The sequence below is a fragment of the Equus quagga genome, chromosome 7 (genome assembly GCF_021613505.1).
Source record: "Equus quagga isolate Etosha38 chromosome 7, UCLA_HA_Equagga_1.0, whole genome shotgun sequence".
Classification (NCBI taxonomy): domain Eukaryota; kingdom Metazoa; phylum Chordata; class Mammalia; order Perissodactyla; family Equidae; genus Equus; species Equus quagga.
In genome coordinates this window covers 2,897,873-2,919,892 of record NC_060273.1, presented here as the reverse complement: position 1 = coordinate 2,919,892, position 22,020 = coordinate 2,897,873, and the positions used below count along the sequence as shown (strand labels likewise).

The 22,020-nt window shown below is 55.4% G+C and overlaps 9 non-coding genes across 9 annotated transcripts; 4 read left to right on the top strand and 5 right to left on the bottom strand.

Annotated features, from left to right (window-relative positions):
• Positions 1–2,624: 2,624 nt before the first annotated feature.
• Positions 2,625–2,697, bottom strand: TRNAK-CUU (transfer RNA lysine (anticodon CUU)). Its single transcript has one exon. It is a non-coding gene; the product is annotated as a tRNA-Lys (tRNA).
• Positions 2,698–3,883: 1,186 nt separating this feature from the next.
• TRNAR-CCU (transfer RNA arginine (anticodon CCU)) lies at positions 3,884–3,956 on the top strand. The gene has a single exon. It is a non-coding gene; the product is annotated as a tRNA-Arg (tRNA).
• Positions 3,957–8,356: 4,400 nt separating this feature from the next.
• On the bottom strand, positions 8,357–8,428 carry TRNAP-CGG (transfer RNA proline (anticodon CGG)). The gene has a single exon. It is a non-coding gene; the product is annotated as a tRNA-Pro (tRNA).
• Positions 8,429–11,374: 2,946 nt separating this feature from the next.
• TRNAK-CUU (transfer RNA lysine (anticodon CUU)) lies at positions 11,375–11,447 on the bottom strand. The gene has a single exon. It is a non-coding gene; the product is annotated as a tRNA-Lys (tRNA).
• A 1,250-nt stretch (positions 11,448–12,697) lies between these two features.
• On the top strand, positions 12,698–12,769 carry TRNAP-UGG (transfer RNA proline (anticodon UGG)). Its single transcript has one exon. It is a non-coding gene; the product is annotated as a tRNA-Pro (tRNA).
• Positions 12,770–15,376: 2,607 nt separating this feature from the next.
• Positions 15,377–15,449, bottom strand: TRNAK-CUU (transfer RNA lysine (anticodon CUU)). Its single transcript has one exon. It is a non-coding gene; the product is annotated as a tRNA-Lys (tRNA).
• A 2,260-nt stretch (positions 15,450–17,709) lies between these two features.
• On the top strand, positions 17,710–17,781 carry TRNAP-AGG (transfer RNA proline (anticodon AGG)). Its single transcript has one exon. It is a non-coding gene; the product is annotated as a tRNA-Pro (tRNA).
• A 2,787-nt stretch (positions 17,782–20,568) lies between these two features.
• TRNAK-CUU (transfer RNA lysine (anticodon CUU)) lies at positions 20,569–20,641 on the top strand. The gene has a single exon. It is a non-coding gene; the product is annotated as a tRNA-Lys (tRNA).
• A 532-nt stretch (positions 20,642–21,173) lies between these two features.
• Positions 21,174–21,245, bottom strand: TRNAP-AGG (transfer RNA proline (anticodon AGG)). Its single transcript has one exon. It is a non-coding gene; the product is annotated as a tRNA-Pro (tRNA).
• Between the last annotated feature and the right edge of the window lie 775 nt (positions 21,246–22,020).

Genomic DNA, 22,020 nt, shown 5'->3' with positions numbered 1-22,020 from the left:
TTTGCTCCCCAAAAAATAAATAATAAGTAATTTAATATCCCTAACAAATCTTTGAGGCATGAGCTACTATTATTGCCACTTTCCAGATGGATAAGCTGAGGTCCTTGAGAGTCCAGGCTTTATGGGTCCGTATCTGTGAAGTCCAGATGGGAAATAGAGGAGCCTGGCCTTGTCTCCCTCCCCCAGCCCTAAAGAACTGCCCAGGATTTGTGTCCTGGACCTTTCATACTTAGAGGGAGACTCAAGACCCCAGACTACAAGCCACTTGGGCATGGAAATTTCCCAGCGCAGGATCTCTCCAGGAAGCACACAGTTTCCCAGAGGCTGAGGTTCAGGGATGGACACTGTGAAAGGAATGTGGATGTGTGGAACGGGGACAGAGGTCAGCTCTGCGTCCACAATGTCCCAAAGTGAGACCTGAGCAAGGAAAGAGGGTGGGGCTTGGGCTCCAGGACCTCCCTCTCTCCACCCCTTTGCTCTCTCACATCATAAAGGAACTCAGAATTGGGACCCACACCACAAATATGTCCTGTGTGCGAGGGAAGGGCTTGTCAGGGATATGAATCCAGGACTTCGCACTCCCAAAGTGAGTCTCATACACCTGGATTAAGAATCCATCAAGGTCACTTACTTCACCTGCCTCTCTTCCTTCCACGGAAAGAAGTAGTCTTGCCACCTGGTTCTGTGGGGCCTGTAGCTGTCCATTCTTCCAATCACTGTCTGAGCCAGGCCTCGAGCTGAGGCTGGGGGTACAGTGAGTACCAACCCGCCCATGGGACCACAGCTACAGTAAGGCTGTGAATGGGGACAGGGTCTCCTTGATGCTGGAAGGGTCCTGGAGAGAAGCACCACCAAGCTTGTGCAGGGAAGGTGGGTGCAGAGGGAGTGGGGCTACCTGCATTTGGGAGGGGAGGGCAGAAGGCCCCAGAAATTGGCCCTTGATTCTGGGGTTGGGCTTAATTTTAAACATGCCTGTTCCTTATTCCCTGTACTCGCCATCATCTGGTCTCCTGGCTCCCTCTTTCCATCCCTGCAGGGCCAGGGTGATACAGATCAAGGCTGCCCCAGGGAGAGAAGCCCAAGGCGTCCTGGCCAACATACCGATCTATATCCTCCTCCAAGAAGCATAGGACGTCCTGTCCTGACCTGACCTGATTCATATCCAAAGTTATAGGACCACCTGATAACCAGACCTCACCTGCACTGATAACATTTTAATGATTTTTTTTACATAATCTTTCCTTGGTCTTGCAAAGAAATAACTCACATACTTATGCCTTATAAATTTATCCCTACCCTCAACCCATTGCAGCTCTTCACTGCCCACGGGTCCTGATTCCATGCTACTCCATGCTATTCTCTGAATAAAGGAGCACTACTGCCAGACCTTGAGAGTCCAAGAAATCTTTCTTTCGACTCCTCAGCTTCCCGAGCCCACATCAAGGGTGTTGGAGGGGGGTTTTGGGGGGGGGGGGGGGGGGGGAAGCACTCTCTTGTGGGTCTGAACAGAACATGTCTGGAAAAGACAAGGAGGCCACATCTTGGGGTATCGTCTGGGTTATTTTATTTTATGCCTCCCAGGTTGGTCTGGGCCTCACTACAGGGTGGCAAGATTTGTTCAAGTGGGGAGCCTAGACTGTCTGGGTGGAGGCCTCATTTAAACCCGCAGATCCAGGCATTCAGGCCTGTCCCTGGGATAAGAGCCTCAGCGGGGGGAGGGGGAGGGAAATCTCAAGAGGAAGCAGAGCCTGGCCCTAGAGGCAAGCGGACCAGGGAGGGGCCTCACCCCTTCCACTTGGTTCCCACACTGTGGGGGCCTCTAGAGGCCGAAGTCCCAGTGCGGGTCCCTGCTGTACCGGGGAGGCTCTGGCAGACAGAAGCTCAGGGCCCAGGGGGAACCGGAGGAGCAGATTGGCCCATTCCTTCCACAGGGGCTTTGGGGTCGGAGGCTGCCCTGGGGCCCTTTGCTTGCAGAGAAGGGAGTGGCAGTGGAGGAGACTCAGGGAGGTGCGAAATCCAAGCCTGTTCCTCTGGCAGGAGCAGGGGTGTTACAGCAGACCCAGTCGGTGGGACAATGGGATGTTAGGACCCTGCCTCCTGGGTCGGTGTCCCCTTTGCGCCTGGTCCCCTGCCCACTGCCCTCCTTCCGAGACAGATCCTCTCTCCCTCTGAGTTCCCAGACCCATGATTTGGGTGCTTTCCCCTCCAGCACCCCCACTTGAGCCTACCCCATGGTATGGCAAACCTTTCACCCACCCATAGAGGTGTGGGACGGGAGTCTCACTTAATGTGAGGGGTGTAGGGGGCCGGACCCACCGACCCAAGGATATGAGTGAGGTGGGGAGACCCAGTCTTATAGGGGCAGGACCCAGACTGTACCTTGGGGGACCTGCCTCTCCAGGACTAGTTCTGACTTTCTTTGCTTAACACCCCACCCTGGTCCCCCATAAATCTCCAAAGGTAGAGGGGGTGCCCCTGGATGTCTCCCCCAGAGAAAATCACACCAATTATGGTGTTCCCTCCTTCTCCTAGGATGAGGAGCCTGGGGTTTGTTTTCTGGGGAAGGTCTCTCTAAACAGGAACAGGAGCTGTCCAAAGCCTGCTAAAGGCCAAAACGTGAACCCCGCCCAACGTGGGGCTCGAACCCACGACCCTGAGATTAAGAGTCTCATGCTCTACCGACTGAGCTAGCCGGGCGATGAGTACCCTGGTTTGGCACTCTGTCCTTTGACCTGAGGTCTCAGAGGATTTGGCTGCAGAAGTTCTAGGACTGCGACCAGAGGAAACCGAGAACAGGGCCAGGGTTCCAGTCCCTGGACCGTAGATGACTCGCCGGATCCGCCCCGGCAGAGGAACCAGGGCCCCTTCCCCGCCGACGTCAGACAGGCCTTCGCGGCTCAGGTAGGGCAGTTTGGTGTCTCGGGTTGCAGAGCCCGCAGCCCCAGCGCCTGGGATCCGAGGAGATGCAGGCGCCTCTCTCTTCTTAGCACAGTCCTGGGTCCTGGGTCGGAGCCCCAGGGGCGTTGTCGTGGGACAAGGGGCAGCGCGGGTCCAAGGGCGAGTACGGAGGTTCCCAGCGCTCCCGCGCCAAGTTCCTTGTCCGCAGGTCCGGCTATCTTTCCCACCCAGGTCCCGCTGCCCCCTCCGCGCCTCCAGCCCGGACGAGTGGAGGGTTAGGGACACTTCTCCCCGGCAGGAAAAGTCCGCAGTGACCGCCAGCCCTGTGCTGGCACTGACAGGCGAGATAGGATGGGACGCCTCTGCCCGGGGTGCTTCGGAGCCTTCCTGCCTTGTCCCACCTGAAACCAACAGGGTCTGAAAACTTGGGGGCCCCCGAGACTCGGGCGCAGTGCCCGTCGTCCCCCGAGCAAGCTCTATACCCTCAAATCAAAGAGCCAGAACGAAGTTGACGGATCCGGTCCTCGGTGACCCTGACTCGCCCCTCTGGGACAGAGGCCAGATCCCCCGCCTCGGGGGAGGGGACCTGGGGGAAATTTCGGTCCGATACTATGAAGGGGAGAGTGAGTTCAACTCGGGGTTCCGGAGTCCGGGGTTCATTCCCAGCGATGCACGCGCACGGCAGGTTCCGCGAGCCCCCGGCTCCCTCCTCCGCCCGCACCGGGCGCGGCGGGGACGCGCGGCCGCGGAGCTGGGGAGGCGCCGGGACCCGACGGCCGGGGCGCCGGGGCGCCACTGCTCCACGCCTGCGCTGGGCCCCAAACAAAGGAGCCAGCACTGCAAAAGGCTCGAACAGCCCTTGCCCTGAACGCGGGGCCCCTTCGGCGCCAAGGGCGTGGCAGGACGCCGGGTGGTCCCTGCAGGTTCCGCGCCCGGCAGTGTGTGGGGGGCGGTCCTGCAAGGGAAGCCCGCGCTCTGGGGGCGTGCCCCGGTGGCCTAATGGAGAAGGCACTGGCCTCCTAAGCCAGGGATTGTGGGTTCGAGTCCCATCCGGGGTAGGGCAGGTATATTTTGGCGCTCCTGTGCTGGTTTCTGTCGTCAAAGACCGTTATCAGCCCCGACGGAGAGCTGCACCTTCTAGGACTCCCGAGATCAGGGAATGGGTGTTCTTTACACCCGTTTAGACGAGGAGCGAAGGGAGCTGGGACCACCCGGGGCGGACACGGGGGAGGGAGTCCACCGGGGCTAGCTGGGGGGTGAGGGGCGTCTCACAGCACACCTACCCTCAGCCGGCTATGGTGCTGATAAGGTGGGAGTGAGGCTGGAGCTTTTTCTGAGCCACCACCCCTCAGCCCTGTGATCCTTCCCGGGAAGGGGGTGGGTGGGTTGGTCCTAATCCCTGGACCAACTGCATCTGAGACTCCTTTCCCCCAAACCTCACAACTCCTCGGAGGAGCAGCATTCTTCACTGGCGGCTCTCTTCATTAAGAAGCGTGACAACCAGCCACCTGGGAAAACTTCTTCCACATAAAGGCCTTGCCTGCTGTACTAGGACCAGGCTCTGGGCTCCCTCAGCAGGGCTCTGTCCCCAGGATTTGCCGATTGGTGGAGTGCGGCGCAGAGGATGCAGAAATCTCAAAGATGCAGGGTCCACTGTAGGGCTGGACCCCAGTGGTGGCCAGGAGCAAGCAGGAAAATGATTTGATTTTTAATATTTCAAAAGAAGCATGGAATGGCTCATCCTGGGAGAAATCAGAACATTGCAACTCACAATTATGGTGCGATTAATACGATTTATTTGAATCAGGTTTGAGGGTGGGGTGGCCTTTGTGTTTTCCTCTCCTCGGGACCAATTCGTCTGAAACCGACCATGGAGCCCATTCATAGAGTGGATCCGAGTACAATCCCCCTCCTCGTGTCAATGTATACCCCAATCCTTCTCCCACACTCCCCAGGACCTCTGCCTGGGTCCCACGCATCTCTGCCCATAGGAGCCCTGGGATGCGGCAGGTTTCCTCACCCCTGGTCCAGGATGATGAGGGGGAACACCCAGATAAGATGTCGTGGGTCTACCGGTCTGAAATCCTCATCCATTCTTGGCTGCATTGACTAGCTCTGTGCCTGGAAGGGTAGATCCCAGGACCGGCCATGCCTCCGTCAACCTCCGTCAGGGTCTGACTCCCCACCCTCAACTTTTTAACACCTCCAGAAGTCCTCTGATTGGGGGTCGTGGAATCAAGCCCACCTTGGATGTTAGATTTTCAGAGACACCGCTGTTGATGAGTGGACTTCAGGGCTCATCAATCCCCCAATCACGGATGTTGACACCTCAGATTTGGCGCTTCTGTGAACCACTGGGTCCAGTTCCTGTGTATACCTAGGTTAGGGAGAGTCTTCTCTTTCCCCCTCCACACCATAAAGACCTTCACAGACGACCTAGGCCCGAGACACCTGCTCCAGGCCCCTGCCCCTGGTTCATTTTATCCTGAGCAGAGTAAAGTCATTTTGAGAGGATCCGACACAGGAGAGGGTGCACGATTGTTTCCAGGACTTCACCAGCCCCAGTAATGCTGTGAAAGAGTTGGGCAGGAGTTTGCGTCCTCCCTGGGGATGGGTGGCACTGCTCTTGGGGGCTCTCAACCCGGTCCTTGTGTCACAGCCAGCAAATAAACAGGAAAAGGAACTCAGGGAGGGGTCAGCTTCTGCCAGTGGCTGATTTTCTTAGTGATTCCCTAGAATTCTGGGCAACAAATGGGCTGAGCATTGGCAGTGCACATCTTTATTTGGGTGCTTGGAACTGAGAACCCCTTCTGAGGTTCAGGAGGATGGGATGGGCTGTGAGTAATGAGCCCAGGAAAAAGACATCAGCCAGTGTGGGGCTCCAAATCCAGACTCTGAGGTTCAGAGCCCCGTGCCCAGGATTCACCAGTTTGGATCCTGGGTGTGGACATGGCACTGCTTGGCATGCTGTGGCAGGCATCCCACATATAAAGTAGAGGAAAATGGGCACAGATGTTAGCTCAGGGCCAGTCTTCCTCAGCAAAAAGAGGAGGATTGGCAGCAGATATTAGCTCAGGGCTAATCTTCCTCAAAAAAAAAAAAAAAAAAACTTTAAATGACCACAAATTCTCTGACACTCTTTCCACTGAAAAGTGGGGTCTGTATCCCTTCCCCTTGAGTCTCCATGGGCTTGCGATTGCTCCTTCCAATAATGTATGTCAGAAGTGACACTGTAGAACCTCCAAGGTTGGGTCAAAGGGGGATGCAGCTTCCATCTTGTTCTGTAGAACATGTAAGTGGGAGTTCCAAGTTGACAGATAAGAAATTCAAATGACCTGAAGCTTCCATGCTGTAAGGAAGGCCAAGTGACATGGAGAGGCCACATGTGGGTGTTCCATTCCATAGTCCCAGCTGAGCTCCTCCTTTGATTCATCTCAGTTCATATGACAGACATATGAGTAAAGGAGCCTCTAGAAGCTTCTAGACTTCAAGTCTTCCCAGCCAAGCCCCAAATTTAACAGATACAAGTTATACTTGCTCTTCCCTGTTGAATTCCTGACCCACAGAATCGATGAGTGTAATAAAATGCTGTCTTCTGCAGCTAACTGTGGGAGTGTTACTCAGCAATAATAACTGGCAAATGGTAACTATTGAAATAAAAGATGGCAAACATTGAGTGGAAGAATTCTGAAAACTTCTCTTAAATTGTGCACTATTCTGGAATTGTGAATTATGGAAGAAAACAAGGATGCCTTCTATCATATTTCTACTTAACACTTTATTGGAGGTCTTAGTGCAATAAGGCAAGAAAATCAAAAAGTATAGATAAGAATTGGATATAAATAATACTGCCATTATTCACAGATGACATGCTGGAACATGTAGAAAATTCTATAGATTAGAAATAATATGTGAGCTCCACAATGTCACTGAATCCAAGATTAATATGCAAAAACTTACTGTATTTTTACATATCTGCATAAAATAGAAAATTATATTCAAAACGATACAATTTACAATAGCATCAACAACATCAAACACTTAGCAAAAATGCTAATGAAAGATGTGCAAAATCTATCTCAGAAAAATATAAAACACTATGGCGATAAGTTAAAGAAGACCTTCATAAATGGATACATCATGCTCATGGGTTGGAAGATCCAATATTGTAAGGACGTCAAATCACCCCAAACTGATCCGCAGAATCCATGCTGCAGAATCCACGCTATCCCAGCCAAAATCCCGATCGCTGCTTCTGTGTAGATTGACAAACTGATTCTAACACATATGAAAGAGCAGAAAACCAACAGTAACCAAAACAAATTTGGAAGATTCGCACTTCCGTATCAAGACTTAACCATAAAGCTAAGTTGGTTTGAGCGCAAGGGCGGACAGACTACGGAACAAAGCGGTGCGGTGGTAGAACAAATGTGCTCAGATTCGATTTGTGAAAAATCTGCACACAAAGCAGTGGGGGAATGGACGGTCTTTTAAAGAAATGGTTCTGAAGCAGAGCCATCCTTAACAGACGGTGAAATTAAGGCCTACATAGCTAAACGTCTCGTCTGGAGCCCAGAGCCTTCGCTGTGGGGGGATGTGATGCCCCCAGCCCCAGCTGCGGGCCATAAAGGGGAAGGGATAGTTTTTTCAATTATGGGCTGGGTCAGCATTGGGATCCAGGACCTCTGTCCCTCACCACAAGAGCCGTGCCTCTGGCCCAGCACGGTCCCTTACTACATGAGCCACATCTGCCATTTAAAATTTTCTAGTAGCACTTCAAAAGAAAGAAGTAAAAAGAAACAGGCAAAATTAATTGTGATATTTTACTTAACCCAATATATCCAAAATATCATTTCAACAAGTAATGAAATATCTTACTTTTCTTGCAACGAGTCTTCAAGATCCGACGTGTATTTTACGTTTAAAGCAGCACATCTCAATCGGAGCAGCCGGAGGAAACAGGTGTCCCGCCGGGGCAGCGCACCCAAAGAGAGAATCACACCCCTAGACCAACGAGCCCTCCGCGTGGCAATTGTCACCAGCGCTTCCTCCACAACCGTCCCCACCCATCCCGGCGCGCCTCCGGTCTCTCCGAAGTGGGCTGAGCTCTCCTCCCAGCCCAGCCTTGGGCAGAGCGCTGGGGTCTCAGCAGGGAGACCTCGGGGACCCGGGGCGGCAGGGGCAGAGGGATTCGCTGATCCGGGACCAACGCGGAGGGGCGTCCAAGGGCCCCCCGGGACCCACGCAGCCCCTGCCTCTCGCCCCCAGGCCCAAGGTCCGAGCCCGCCCAGACCTGTGCGGTCAGGCCCCGGGGCTGGGGAGGAGAGGGAGGGCGCGAGGCCGGGTCAGTGCCGGGCGTTGCTGGTCCCTTGCAGCAGAGGAGCACGGCCAGATGGGGCTCCAGACATGGCGCTCGACGCTCGCACCTAAAATAATGGAAAACAGGTGTCTGAGAGCTGGGCTCGTCCGGGATTTGAACCCGGGACCTCTCGCACCCGAAGCGAGAATCATACCCCTAGACCAACGAGCCTCCCGCACGGGAGCTGTCATTAACGCTTCCTCCACAACTGTCCCTACCCATCCCCGTGCGACTGGAGTCATTCCGAAGTGGGCTGAGCTCTCCTCCCAGTCTGGCCCTGGGCAGAGCGCTGGGGTCGAAGCGAGGAGACCCCGGGGACACAGGGTGGCAGGGGCAGAGCAGTGCATTCCCAGGAAGAAGGGTCTGCTGAGCTGGGACCATTCCTGAGCTGGGGAAGGATTCCTGCTCCAGGGGAGTGGGGAGCAGAAATGTGGAGGGGGGATGAGGGCTTGGAAAAGCTGGAAGGCACTTTGGAGGAAGAGCACTTGCTCTCCAGGGGAACCCGAGGCCTCAGGCTGTGACGGCTGTGGGCGCTGTGGGTTGTGGCTGGGGAGCAGGCAGGAGCAGGGGACTAGCATTGACTAGGTCCTGGTCCCCTTAGACGGGACCTGCACGCTCAAATCTCTTGAGAATAAGGAGAAGGGGAAGAAGGAGGAGGTGACAGTTCCATTTTAGGTGTCGGTCTTGTCACGGGAAAAGGAAGCGCCCTTAGAGGACTCGGGTTCTCTCTGTTGATCCCCAAAGCGAGGTGGGTTGGGCAGCGACCCCCTCGGGAGCCTTCTGAGGTTCTGAGCAAAAGTGTCCATGGAAAAGGCAAGGCAGAGCAGGTAAACAGTTTAGGACTGGCTAGTTGAATAATTCAGTGGGCTTTGGGGCTTAGGGGCTGTGTCTAGTGGTCTGGTTCCCGGCCCTGGGTGGTTTAGGGCAGGGCAATATTGACCTGGTGTATGAGTCAGATAAGGAGGTCGGTGGGGATTGGTTGGTTTGCATATGAAAGGCATGTTAGCAGGCAAATTGTTTACTGTCTCTAGGATTTAGCTAGCCCTGGGAAGGGCAGTCCCCCCCACTCCCCCACCCCCAGCCAGCAAAGCCCTCCAAGATGTCAAACCATTGTAAAATACAGAAAATAAAAACTGTGATTAATACACGTGTGAATTGCATCATGTTTTCCAAACATTTATGAAGATCATGTGACTTTTCTTTTCTATTCCATTAACATGAAAAGTTACTTTGACAAATTTTCTTAAACATAAAACCAACCTTGCATTCCTGGAATAAATCCAGCTCCAAAGACAATCATGCAATGGAAGTGATGGTCCTTTCTCCCTAACCCCCTCTTTGGGAAATGTTCTGGTTGGCTAATATGAGACAGAAGAGGGGGCACCAACCCCCAAGTCACCCCTGGTTCTGCAACCCTCAGAGGCCAAGGACATAAGTGACCCCCACTTCCCTTTCCAAAGTACCCATGTGACACAGGGTCATGCTTGAAAGGCCCCATGAGCCAGCATCCTCTGGGTGGGTGGGGTACAAACTCTGACCAGAGACTGAAGAAACGATGCCTCTCCATCAGGACCTGCAGTTGGTGCAGTGCCTGGAACCAGGTGTCCCGGCCTCTGATCTGATTTCCTCTATCTCATCACCTCCACCCCTGTCACTTCTGGGGAATGTACCCAAAGCCACTCTAAAGCCTCTGAGATCTAGGTTTGAATCCTGCTCCAAGGACATACCTTGGCTGGCTACAGCTCCATCAGGCATTTTGGAGGGACTGGGGTGTCACCTGGGAGGCTGTACTCTCAGACCTGGAAACATCCCAGCTCTCCACAGCCCAGTGCCGTAGCAAGGGCCTTTGCCCAAACACGGAGGAAGTAATGACTGAGCCCTGTTTTGACTTCTACAGCCCTGATTTTCTGCAAGAACAGAGGGTCAAGGGCCTAGTGCCCTGCCCCCTGAGTTGGCTGGGGACTGTGGAGTATATTGAGTTCTCGCCATGATCCACGATCTCAGCTGAACTGGGCCCTTCTTTCTTCACTGAACTTCCCAGCTGCCCTTGGACCTCTTCACCCCTCCAGCCCTGGGAACGGGTCTCCTGGGGGAGGGGAAGAAGTTCTGAGCTAGGGCTAAAGGAAGGGGGTCAGAGTTTCTTCTCTCAGTCCAGAAATGAGCAGAGAGACCCTCCTGGGAGAAAAAACTCCTGTTCCCTTCCCCGGTGGACTCTGAGCATGAGGGCTGGTATGTCTGCCATGCCCCCATTGCCACCGCTGGCCCCTCCCTCCACCCATCCCTGCCACCTGGTGTCTTGGAAAACCCAGAAAACCAGAGCCTTGCCCTGCGTCCCAGCTGGGAAAGACTGTGTTGGGAGGAAGGTCCTGCTGGCAGGCTCTCCTTGGTCTTTGACTGTCAGTGGAGGCAATCTTTGGATGATGGAATTCCCTGCTCTTGTGAGGGAATTGGGGAGAGGGGGGAATTGCACCCCTTGGGTCTCTAGTGAACTCAGAAGCCCAGGATCAGGAGGCAGGGGGACCTCGCTCTTTTTTATTTAGTTTACGACTACACTCCCCACCCCAGGGAGCCCCAAGGAGTTAGGTCAAAGGCTTATATCCACCCCAAGGAGCCTGACAACTGGGCAGCCCTAGTCTCCCCCAAATAGTTAAGAAACATGCGCATCCATTGGGGGTAGGAAGGCATCTGAGTATGCTGTGTGAGATTACTCAACTGCACGAGGGACTCCCCAGAGGGATGTTAGCCCTGCTCAGGCATCCTTGGACAATAGGAAACACGCTAAAATCCCAAAATGCAAATGCAACTCATGTCCATGGGGACTGGGCTCTTCCTTGAGCAACCTGCCCTTACTCCCGTCACCCTGTGAGAGCCGCCCCCGCCCCCCAGTCTTCTCAAGGCTGGATGGTTTTGTCCTTCCTTTACCAAAGTACCAGCATTCCCCGCAGCTCCACGGTTGTCTGTAACCCTAACTCAGAGAACAGCAGGATCAAGGTCCTGGAATTTGGTCGATGGGTCCCCTCATGGGGTTGGCCCCTGAAATTCCAGCTGTGTTTGGACTCGGTGAGTGCTTGTCTTGGTGAGGACCAGAGCACCAGCTGAATCCTTTGACAAAAGCCACGCCCAACGTGGGGCTCGAACCCACGACCCTGAGATTAAGAGTCTCATGCTCTACCGACTGAGCTAGCCGGGCAGCTTTCCCGTAATATCCCTCAAGGGCAAAGTGAGGCACCCTAGGACAGGAAGAAAACCGCCCCAAGGCCAGCGCTGTCTGCAGCACGCCTTCTGCCTTCCTCCTGGAAACTGCCCAGGAGCCTTAGGATTGGAAGCTGCAAGAGAGCAGGACGCCTGGCCCGAAATTCAGAGAAGTGGGCAGGGAAGGAGGCACGCAGACGCAGACGGAGGCCCAGGGGCGCGGCCGCGCTGGGAGGCCCGGGTCTGCTGGCACCGAGCCCACGAAGCCCCACACTCGCGTCCACGGGGCCGGACGCAGGAGGCTGCAGGTTAAACCGCTTTCTTCCCCCAGCTCTGGGGTGGAACCGAAGCTGCCCCAAACCGTGCCTCCCTCCCGGGAGATGGGAAGCCTCTTGCAGACCAGAGAGCAGGGTCACAGGGGTCATGGTCACTAGAGATAGGTGGCACGAGGCGTCCTTCTCTATAGCGGCTCCTAGGAGACTGGTAATCCAGGCCTACGAGAGCTCCTGGGTCCAAATCCCAGATGAGTGTCACCTGCAAACTCTCAACGTCTCCTCCTCCTGCGTCCGGCCTCGAATACCCTCCACCCTACCCCACCCAACTCCCTGCTCTAGGGCGGGCAGCGTGGCATGAATGGGGAAGACCCAGCACCCCGGGGGTGGGGCGCAGGGTCGCACCTTCGTCCTTTCCAGTCGGCTTCTGGAACCTTCGCCCGTCCATGAGGGAGGACAAGCATGGCGCCCCGAGGCCCCGAGCGTCTGTCCAGCCCAGGGATGTCTCTGCGGGGGAAGGGCTGTCGACAGTGCCGGGACAAGGAAAGGAATTTCATGGGATCCAGAGCCGCGCGGGGGCTTTGGGGACCGCGCCCAAGGGAGGGCGGGCATGGGCGACGATAGGAGACCCTGGGTCTGCCCCGACTCCGGCTTGACCCTAGGCGCTTGGCCGGGGCTGGCCAGTTGGTTGGGCTGAACGCCTTATTCTCGGGTTTGGGTCTCACAGGGAACCCCCACGCGGTCCTGGAGCCGCACACAGCTCCGCGGCAGCCCAAGTCCCCGCGCCTCAGCCTGGGCCGGAGGATCGACCCCTGAACTCAGAGACCCGCAGTGTGGAACCTCACCCCTCTCCGGAAACTGAGCAGAATCCTCCCGCCACATGCCCCTCCCCTCGGGCGGGCATCTGGGACACTGCCCCAGCTGAGCACGGGGGGAGCAAGTGGACAGAATGAAAGACAGACAGTAAAGCAGCGTTGGCTCGTTGGTCTAGGGGTATGATTCTCGCTTTGGGTGCGAGAGGTCCCGGGTTCAAATCCCGGACGAGCCCCGCTGCTTCAGCCATTTTTCCTTCTCAGGATGGTCAGGTTGTCCCAACCCAAGGGGACCCAGGGCCAGGAAGGGGCCTGGACCTGTCATTCTAGGGCCCAGCCCAACACATGACAGCGACTGCAAGATCTTCTGGTGCTTGGGTTTGGCCTGGGCCTGCCCTCACCTCTGCTTAGCCAAATGTCCCCATGCATGAGGTGGAGCAAGGAGAGATGGGTGTTTCCCTGGACGCAGGTCCCAGTGTTCTAGGGCGGGGGGAAGTGGAAGGGCCCCCAGCATCGGGGGCACCCCAGAAAAGTGGTCTTCAAACAAGATGAAGAGAAGAGTTGGCATCCCAGATCCCAGAGATGAGGGGTCACCCCTGCCTGTCTCACCCACAGAGGGGAATCCAGACTGTGCCTCAAGTGAGGGAGAGCAGAAGTGGGAATCACCAAGGACCACCGGCTGAAGGGACTCTTTTGGCCTCAGGATGTTTTGCTTGCTTTAGATGTGAGAGGTCCCAAATTCAATCCTGAGAGGCCTCCTTTGCTGAAGTAGGCAGTGTGGGGCCTGGCTGTGATGTCTTTGCGGACCAAGAGGGAGGGACACCTCCGGCAGGCCTGAGGTCTTGAGCCCTCAGTGTTGGGGATAGCTAAGAGCTTGGGCTTGGCTTGCTGGGTCACGGTGTCACTCAGACAGACAGGGCCTCAGGGTGGGACTGGGCTCAGGGTGCAGCCACCTCTGGAACAATCACCCCCAAACCCCTGCCAAGGAGCCACCAGCATGAGCACCCTCTGATGCCAGCTGCTTCCGTTCCTAAAGCACATGGCTCTCATACTCAGGGCAACGCTTTGGCCTAGCTCTATGGTCCCCAAACTGTGTGTGGAGGCACTTTACAATATTTTTAAATTTCCAGGGACATTTTCAAGTATTGAGGGAAACAGCAATACTCAACATCCGGCAGACGCCATAGCTCAAGGCAGTTCAGTTTCAACTTTTCATGATGCTATATTTGTGCTAAGCTGGGTTTTCAGCGGTTTCTGTGATAAAGAGCAAACACTGCAGGAAAATGGATGTGGAACAGGAAGTGGCAGTAGCAGGATCCAGTCTGATTCCAAGGTTGGAGAAGCTGGATGGGGCCCATCAAGTGCACGTATCTGATTAGAAAATAGTTATTTTCACTTAAAAGGAATATAAAGGATTATTTTTTTCAAAAAGGTACTGTACGGGGTTGAATGCTGTCCTCCTAACACTTATGGCCACCAGAACCTCAGCAGGTGGGGTCTTTGCACATATAGTCAGTTAAGGTGTGATCCTACTGGAGTATGTGGGCCCTAACCCAATGACAGGTGTCTTTATAAAAAGACCACGTGAAGCGCAGAGGCTCACGGAGGGCAGAAGGCCGTGTGATAACAGAGGCAGAGACTGCGATGGAGGGTCTATGAGCCAAGGCGGCCAGGAGCCACCAGCAGCCGGAAGAAGCAAGGATGCCTTCTTCCCTAGATGCTATAAAGAGTGTAGAAAAAGCGGCTGGCTGGGACCTCGACTTTGGACTTCTGGCCTCCAGAACTGTGAGAGAAATACATTTCTGTTGTTTTAAATCTCCCAGATTGTGGTAATTGGCTATGGCCACCACAGGAAACCATTACAGGCACCGAGTTGGTAAGACTTTTTTTTCCCCCAAAGCTACTAAGGTGTTCGGACCTAACTACCCTGTGAATTGAACTGTTGTTTCTTTTACCCTAAGAACACCAGGAAAAATTGCTGAGACCACGGGTGCCCTGAAGGGAGAAATGTGGGGAACATCTGGCCTGAGTCCCAGCCATAGTCCCGGGACCTGGAGTTGGAAGGGTCCAGAGGAGGGGCAGGGACAGCTGCTCTGGCATTTCTCTGAGCCTCAGTTCCCACCAAAAAAGAAAGACAATCTGGTCCTAATAAACATTGAACCTGGCCTTTTAACAACCTCAACTGTTGAAGGAAAACAGAAGACAATCAGCCGATGGAAACCATAGACCCTCCACCTCCCTTTCCCCCAACTGGGAAATGAAATGTCGGAGTCCGATTCCCTTTTAGCGGGGAGAGTGGAGCAAGGCTGCGAGGCCACTGACTTCCGGATGGGGGTAGGAGAGGGAAATTCTGACAGTCCCTTCTCAGGCACTGCGGTGGGCTTGCGTTGCAGCCTCCCTCTGGGGCTCCCCTTGCCTCTGTCCCAGCTCCGCTTGGGACCTGGAGAGTCGCCCCCATCAATCCCCTTGACACAGACACAGTCCTGGGGGTGTGCGCCATGGAGTTCCCGGAGCTCTGGGTGTGAATTTTGTTCCCCAGTCAAACGTAACCGTGCAGGGTGTTCTCGGTTTACTCAGTTTAAGCTGCTGGGCGCCTTCTTGGGCTGAGTATTCAAAGGGTGGTTGGCGGGCGTGAATATTGAAATTGCTTGGCTCAAGGTGGAGAGTGACGTCTGCGTCCCGAGTCCGTTTGAAGCTTCAGGGAACCATAACGCTACGCAGAAGTCTCACTCCAAGCATCTACGACTGGCCTATATCATTAAAAGCCTGTGGAAATGGTTAATTTACGAAATATTTCGTTTCTGTTGTGTCGCTGTACGGCCTCTTTATCAGTCAAAACTATGCGCCCAACGTGGGGCTCGAACCCACGACCCTGAGATTAAGAGTCTCATGCTCTACCGACTGAGCTAGCCGGGCGCAGGCATCTGTGGCACTCACCACCCTGCTGCTCAGAGTCAGAAAGGCAGGTGCTGCAAAAACCAGTCAAGGTGCCTCCCGCCAGGGGCGAGCCACGCAAAAGAGGCGTGGCTGTCCCCAGGGTCTGCCCTCTGGGCTTTCAGGCAGCCGGGCGCAGTCGCAACTCCGGACTCTGGACCCCCTGGACCGGCGACTCCTCATTCTCAGCTGTTTGTTGGCGGAAGGAATCCTTTAACCTCGGGGTTAAAGTGGAATTTGTGGGCTGGGGCCATTAGCCACAGCCCTGGGTTGGAGCCTCTCGGGGTGGTCCTTGTGGGGTGCGGGTGGCAAGGAACAACTCCTCTCCAGGGCCCAAGCACAGCTCAGAGGAGCCTGCGTCCACGCCCCCTCTGACAGTCTAACCCCAAATCCTTGCTCGATATTGGGCTGGCCTGTTTATGGCTCCACTTCGTTTAAAATGACCCAAAGAATCAGCCCCCTCCCGCTCCCCTCTGACCTATGTGCAGGGTGAGCAGAGAGGCCCTTGAAGCCCCAAGTGAGGAGGGCTTGCGGGTCATTTTTCTTTGTCCCAGGCAAGGGTCCTTGCACCTGTGAATCCACGGAGCCACAGCTTTACTCACTATGGCCAACGTCTTGGGAATATCTTGGAAAAATCCGAACGTGGTCCTGGGTCCCTGCCCAAGATGGCTTGGCTGTCCAGAAGTTCCCTGGGGGGAGGGGCTCATTGTTCACCATTCATGCTCAGCCAGCGGAATGACCCCGGGTGGATCCCCCCCTGGGGTTTGGGGGTGAAGAGGGACTTCCTTTCGCTGTTTCTGACCTCCCTCTGCTTCCCCCGAAAGACTCACACTCTAGAAAAGCTGCCACTACTGAAAAGTCTGAAGGGCTAGGCAGAAAGGGAAGTTTGGGACAGGCCAGGGACCCCAATCCCCGCCCCCCCCAAAGATGACAGCCCCAGCCTTAGCAAAGTAACCTGATCCCTGGGGGTCTGTAGGAGGCTCTAAGCTGTGCCACTGCCCAAAGCTGAAGCTTATTTGCCCCAAGCCCCTGACAACAGAAACCTTCTCGAAGACTCTAAATGCGATCCCTGCACCCAGTGGAGCCAGGGCCCACAATCCCTGGCTCAAAGGGCCAGTGAGACCCCATTAGGTTGCTGGGCCTTCCCCCTCATCCAAGGCTGTCAGCTTCTCTTCCTTCTGCCCTCAGGCCTCGCAGCAACCCCCCTACAGCCACCCTTGTCAACCCCACTCACTCTGCCCTCTCCCCCACGTCCCCCTCCTCACTTCTCTCCTGTGCCAGGACTTGAACCAGCCTCCCTGTCCCAGCCCGACACTCCTCCTGACAAGTCTGCGCCTCTCCATGCTTGAAGACCACAGCCTCTCTCCCTGCAGGACGGGTCCCCCCAGATCTGCTCCCTGCGGAGTTCCCAACACAGCACTTACCTGGCTGAGAATGGGGAGGGGGCGAGTTTGTGGGATGAATGGAGAATGGAGCCAGAAGGCATGGGGTGCAGAAGGTCATCCAGGCAGCAGGGTCAAGAGGGACAGGAGAGTGTGGTTGGTCCGTTGGCCTCCTTCTCATCTCAGGTATGAGAAAGCCCAGAGGAGTCTAGACTTGAACTCTTCCGAACATTTTCGGGCGTGGGCTGGGATGTACAGGGAGGAGCGGGGTGGGGACCCTCTGCAGAGCTCTGGGGAGGACAGAGCCTCCAGGGCTGGAAGAGTTTGGGGGCTGTGGACGGTGGCACCAGCTCAGGGGTGGAGGCTCCTGAGGGAGAGCCCGGAAAAGGCCCAGGCCACACTGGTTGGTCCACTGGGGTGACCGGTGTGCCCGACCTCCAAGCCTCAGGAGACCGACACTTCTCCGAAACCAAATTCGCTGCCGGGTGGAGCAGAGTGCAGCTGTGCCGTGCTTGGGACGGAGGAATACGGGAACCGCGGCCCCAGCTCCGCCCCAGCCTTGGGCAATGGAGAGAGGAAAGGACCCGCAAGTTCCTCTGCCCTGGAGGCGTCGGGAAAGGCCAGCCGAGTTTAGGACCAGAGGAGGCAGAACGGAGTCCTGCACCCCTAGATTGCAGTCTCCAAGACCTAGCACGACAGGGTCGGCGACATTGAACCACCTCTCCTCCAGGGCTGAGAACTGAACAACCCGAATCTCCTGTGGGGCCGCTCCGAAGCGAGGACAGCGGGCGCTGCGGCGGGACTGGGAAATGGGCATGAAGATAACCAGGAAGGAACAGGCACATCTCAAAAGCGGGGATGGCTCGTTGGTCTAGGGGTATGATTCTCGCTTAGGGTGCGAGAGGTCCCGGGTTCAAATCCCGGACGAGCCCTAAAAAATCCGTTTTTCTTCTCCCAAACTCTCCCAGCCCAGGGCCTCCCGCGGAAACGAAATCTGGCTCTGCTCTACCGTCGCCCAGCCAGCCCGCTAGCCCGACTGGAAAGGCCAGAGATCCTAAATCTGTGAGTCTTGAGTTTGAGTTCCACATTGAGTACCTTAGCGGGCCTGCAGAGAAAGAGATCACCACGTGCACCCAGGCCACACAGACGCCGGAGGCCGCAGCCTCAGCCCAGGACCTCTCGCCCTCCGCCTACCCTCTGCAGTTCCTACACTCCTAAGTGGTTCCCCGCCTGGCCGCCAGGGGGAGCGCCGAGCCGGAGCTGCTGGGCTGGGAAGCCCGGGTCCTCCCTGAGCAGGAGCAGCAGAAGGGCAGCGGCCTTGGTCCAGAGAGCCCCCAACTATGTTCTGGGTGAGCCAGGCTCTGGCCGCCGGCCTGCACTGCCAGTTTTGTTAATGGCCAGTGCGGGGCCAGGGAGCCTCCTGGGACCCCCTTCCCACCTGGCAAAAAGGGAGAGCAGGGCAGCTGGGTAGGGCCTACCCTGAGCGTGCACCTCACGAAATGGACCCCTTAACTTTGGCCCCGGTTTCTCCCCCCTTCCCCTTTCCGTTCCTGGGATCTAAACAGAAACTTCAGGGCCAGTTCAGCTTGTGTGGCCAGTGCCCAGCAGCAGCGCCCAGATGCTCTGCATTTCTCCAACGTCTAATGGTGGTCACTGAATTGCCCCAACCTTCTCTTTGTCCACATGGGGAGCAGTAAGACGCGCCCCTCTTCCCCTCAGCCGGGGTGTGTCACTGGAGGCCTAGTGGGGAGCATGAACTCCCATCCCTGCCCAGCAGTGAGGAGGCCCCTTCTGGTGTGAACTACCCCGACCAGATAACATGGTGACACCCTCTTTCCCCATCCAGGGGGCACCTTGTCTGAGGACGCTGCTAAAGCAGATTTAAGTAAGCTTTGGAGTCCCATAATATAATATTGAAAATATCCAAGATGCAATTGAAAATCACTGGTCAAACTAAGGACCAGGAAAATTTCAACTTGAAGGAGAAAAGACAATCGAGAGAGGCAGACACAGATGTTGGGGCCATCAGACGAGGAGGGTAAAGCAGCCATCCTAAAAATGCTTCAAGGAGTAATTACAAACCACCTGAAACAAATTTAAAAATGGACAATCTCAAAGAAATAGAAGATATAAAGAATAACCAAATGGGAAACTTAGAACCAAAAAATACAATAATTGAAATAAAAAGCTTAATGGATGGGCAACAGCAGAATGGACAAGACAGAAGAAAGAATCAATGAACTTGAAGATAGAAATTACCCAATCTGAGGAACAGAGGAAATACATACACACCAAAAAAGCAAAGCCCCCCCAAAACCACAGAGCTTCAGGGATCTGTGGGACTTGAACAAAATATCTAATGTTGGAGTCATTGGAGACCCAAGAGAGGAGAAAGGTGGGGCTTTATAAATAGTACTAGAAGAAATAGTAGCTGAAATTTGCCAGTGTGTTTTTTAAAAATAGACTTTATTTTTTAGAGCAGTTTTAGGTTCACAGCAAAATTAAGCAGAAATACAGAGCTCTCATAAACCTCTGCCCCATACACTCATAGCTTCCCCCATTCCAGTGGATTTCTAAAACCTATCTCACTCTAATTTTTCTGACATATTTTAAAGCACATATAATATCGATTCACTCATAAAAACTTTTTACTTTTTTTCAAATATCTCTACAAATGAAGTTTATTTTGAAAAAATACCCACAATGCCATGCGCACACCCAATAACATTCGCTATGACACCTTAGTATTCGCTCATCTCCAGTCCCACTGCAGGTTCCTGGCTGCCTCACAACCTCCTCTTTACACCTGGTTGGCTGCGTTCAGGATGCAGGCCAGGTCTGCACATCGCAGCTGTTGGAGTCTGAAATCTCCGTGCCTCCTCAGCAGATTCTCCCAGGCGCCCCGGCTCCAGAGTTTGGGGTAGGGGAGGAACAGAGAGCCACTGTCCATTGTTATTTCGAGTTCCTCCCAGCTCTAGAGAGCCAGGCCAGGATGGGGCGCGGCGGGGGACGCCCCAGCCCAAACTCACCCAAGTCGCATGCCCGCCGTGCAAGGACCGCCCCGCTCCCTGCAGGGACGCCTTCGCTCCCGACCCTGAATCCCGGGAGACTGGATGCGGAAGCAGAGGCCGAGAGGCAGGGGTCGCGGGGGGCGTCCCGGAGTCTCCAACCCCCTCTGCCATCCGCGGCTGGGTGGCAGGTTCCAGAAGCTCAGGATCGCCCAAAGGGCAGACTGAAAAGAGTGTGGCAAAATAATTAAAAAATTTTTTTTAAATAAAAATAAATTGATTTTAGATGTTTCAAAGGAAACATAGATGAAATTATGCGAACACGTAGAATCCAGCGGGTCTAACAATTACTGGAAGTTCACGGTTTGTTTGATCACATGCGGGGGATGGGCCACATTGTCACTTCCCCATTTCCAGCCGCTTTTCGCGCGTCCGGGGATCAGCTACGACGGGTCGGCCCTGAGTCCCGTCCAGACCGCAGGGCTCCGGGCCGCCGCTGAGCCGCCGTCCTTCGGTCCGTAGGTCAGGACGCCGCCTCGCACCCCACCCGGCACTGCCCTGCAGTTTCCAGCGCGGCCGGCCCGCCATTCTCCGCGAATGCTGCGCGGTCTCCACACGCAGGGTGCCCCGGGATCTGATGCGCGCAATCATTTTGTTATCCACAGCCAGCCACGTTCGGAAACTTAGCCGCAGTCCCCGCCCCGCTCAGTCGCCCGGCTAGCTCAGTCGGTAGAGCATGAGACTCTTAATCTCAGGGTCGTGGGTTCGAGCCCCACGTTGGGCGTCCTTTTGAAAAGTGCAAACCGCCTGGACCTCCGTGCAATTTCCAGCATCCGATTTAGGTACAATCTCTTAAATGCGCCAAAGGCGAAGTCCGACGGGCTGCGAGGTGTCCAGCCCCTGCCACGGTGGCGAGCTCTCGGTGTGGACGCGTCCCTCCTTACACTGGCTCCGCGAGCCGGCTTTATTCCTCAACTTCTTCTCTAACGAAAGTAACCTTCCAAATGGGCCCATCAGAGGCTTGAATCTAGCTGCCAGAGGAAAGCCACCCACCGCGGATTCCCCTTTTAGTCAGCGGAGCGAGACACCGTTATTATCTCCGCATCTGCAGGACAGCGCGGCCGCACCTAAAAAGCTCAACTTGTACTAGGATGAGATTCCCAAATCACAACCACCACTCAACGTGACGTGGCCCGTCACCACGGAGCAGCCCAAACCACTGCAAGAAAGCATGAGAGTAGAGTGACAATCCAGGTGGGCAGGTCCACCTCTCTTGGTGACCGCGGCGGCCCAATCGTCAACCACTCTTAAAAGGAGGGCTCGTCCGGGATTTGAACCCGGGACCTCTCGCACCCTAAGCGAGAATCATACCCCTAGACCAACGAGCCTGCTTGCGAGTAACCGTCTGCCTTCTTGCTGAGCTCAACCCTCTCCGCCCTTGCTGATCAGGACTGTTCGTTTTTCTCCGCCACGAATTCTCCCCCTTTCCCCATGGATGTTGGGGAAGGATTTGAAGCAGGTCCTCACGGACAGGAGGGGAACGGGGAAGGTTCGGCATTGCCGCACACTGAGATTCCAAGGCCGTAAATCCCAGGTCCGGGTTTTGGGGTGTCCTGCTACGCCGCTCTCCCCCCGCGGGTGGAAAACTGAGACCGTCAGCATGGGAAAGCGCACCCAGGTCCTCCTTCCGTCACCCAGCTAAGGGCTGGGATATGGAGTGAAGCTGGGAGCGGGGTTTGGACCCGCACCCCGAGGCATCATGGGCCCCCGGACGCTCCTGGGACCGCACCCCACACACGCCACTTATTGAAGAGACTCGCCACGCGGTGCCGAGTCTCACACCCGCTCCCGCCCAGGCTCCAGCCTCCCGGAGTCCAAGACTCGCATCCCAGTGCAGGCACAGCCAGGAAGGGGCCCGGACGAGTGGCGGAGGTTTAAGAGGGGAGCGAAAGGAGAGGGAGGATGTTGAGGAACTTCACGGAGCCCTCACCCCGGTCAAGGCGCCTCCCTGTCCACTGAGCACCACGAACATCCGGCCTCAGTGAGAGGCCCGATCTGGCCACTCGGAGCCAGCCAGGATCTCGGTCCATTGCGCTCTGGGCCTGTCTTCCGAGCCATCCTCACAGGCCCAGACCCCACTCCAGCTCCACCGGCGGTTCCCTT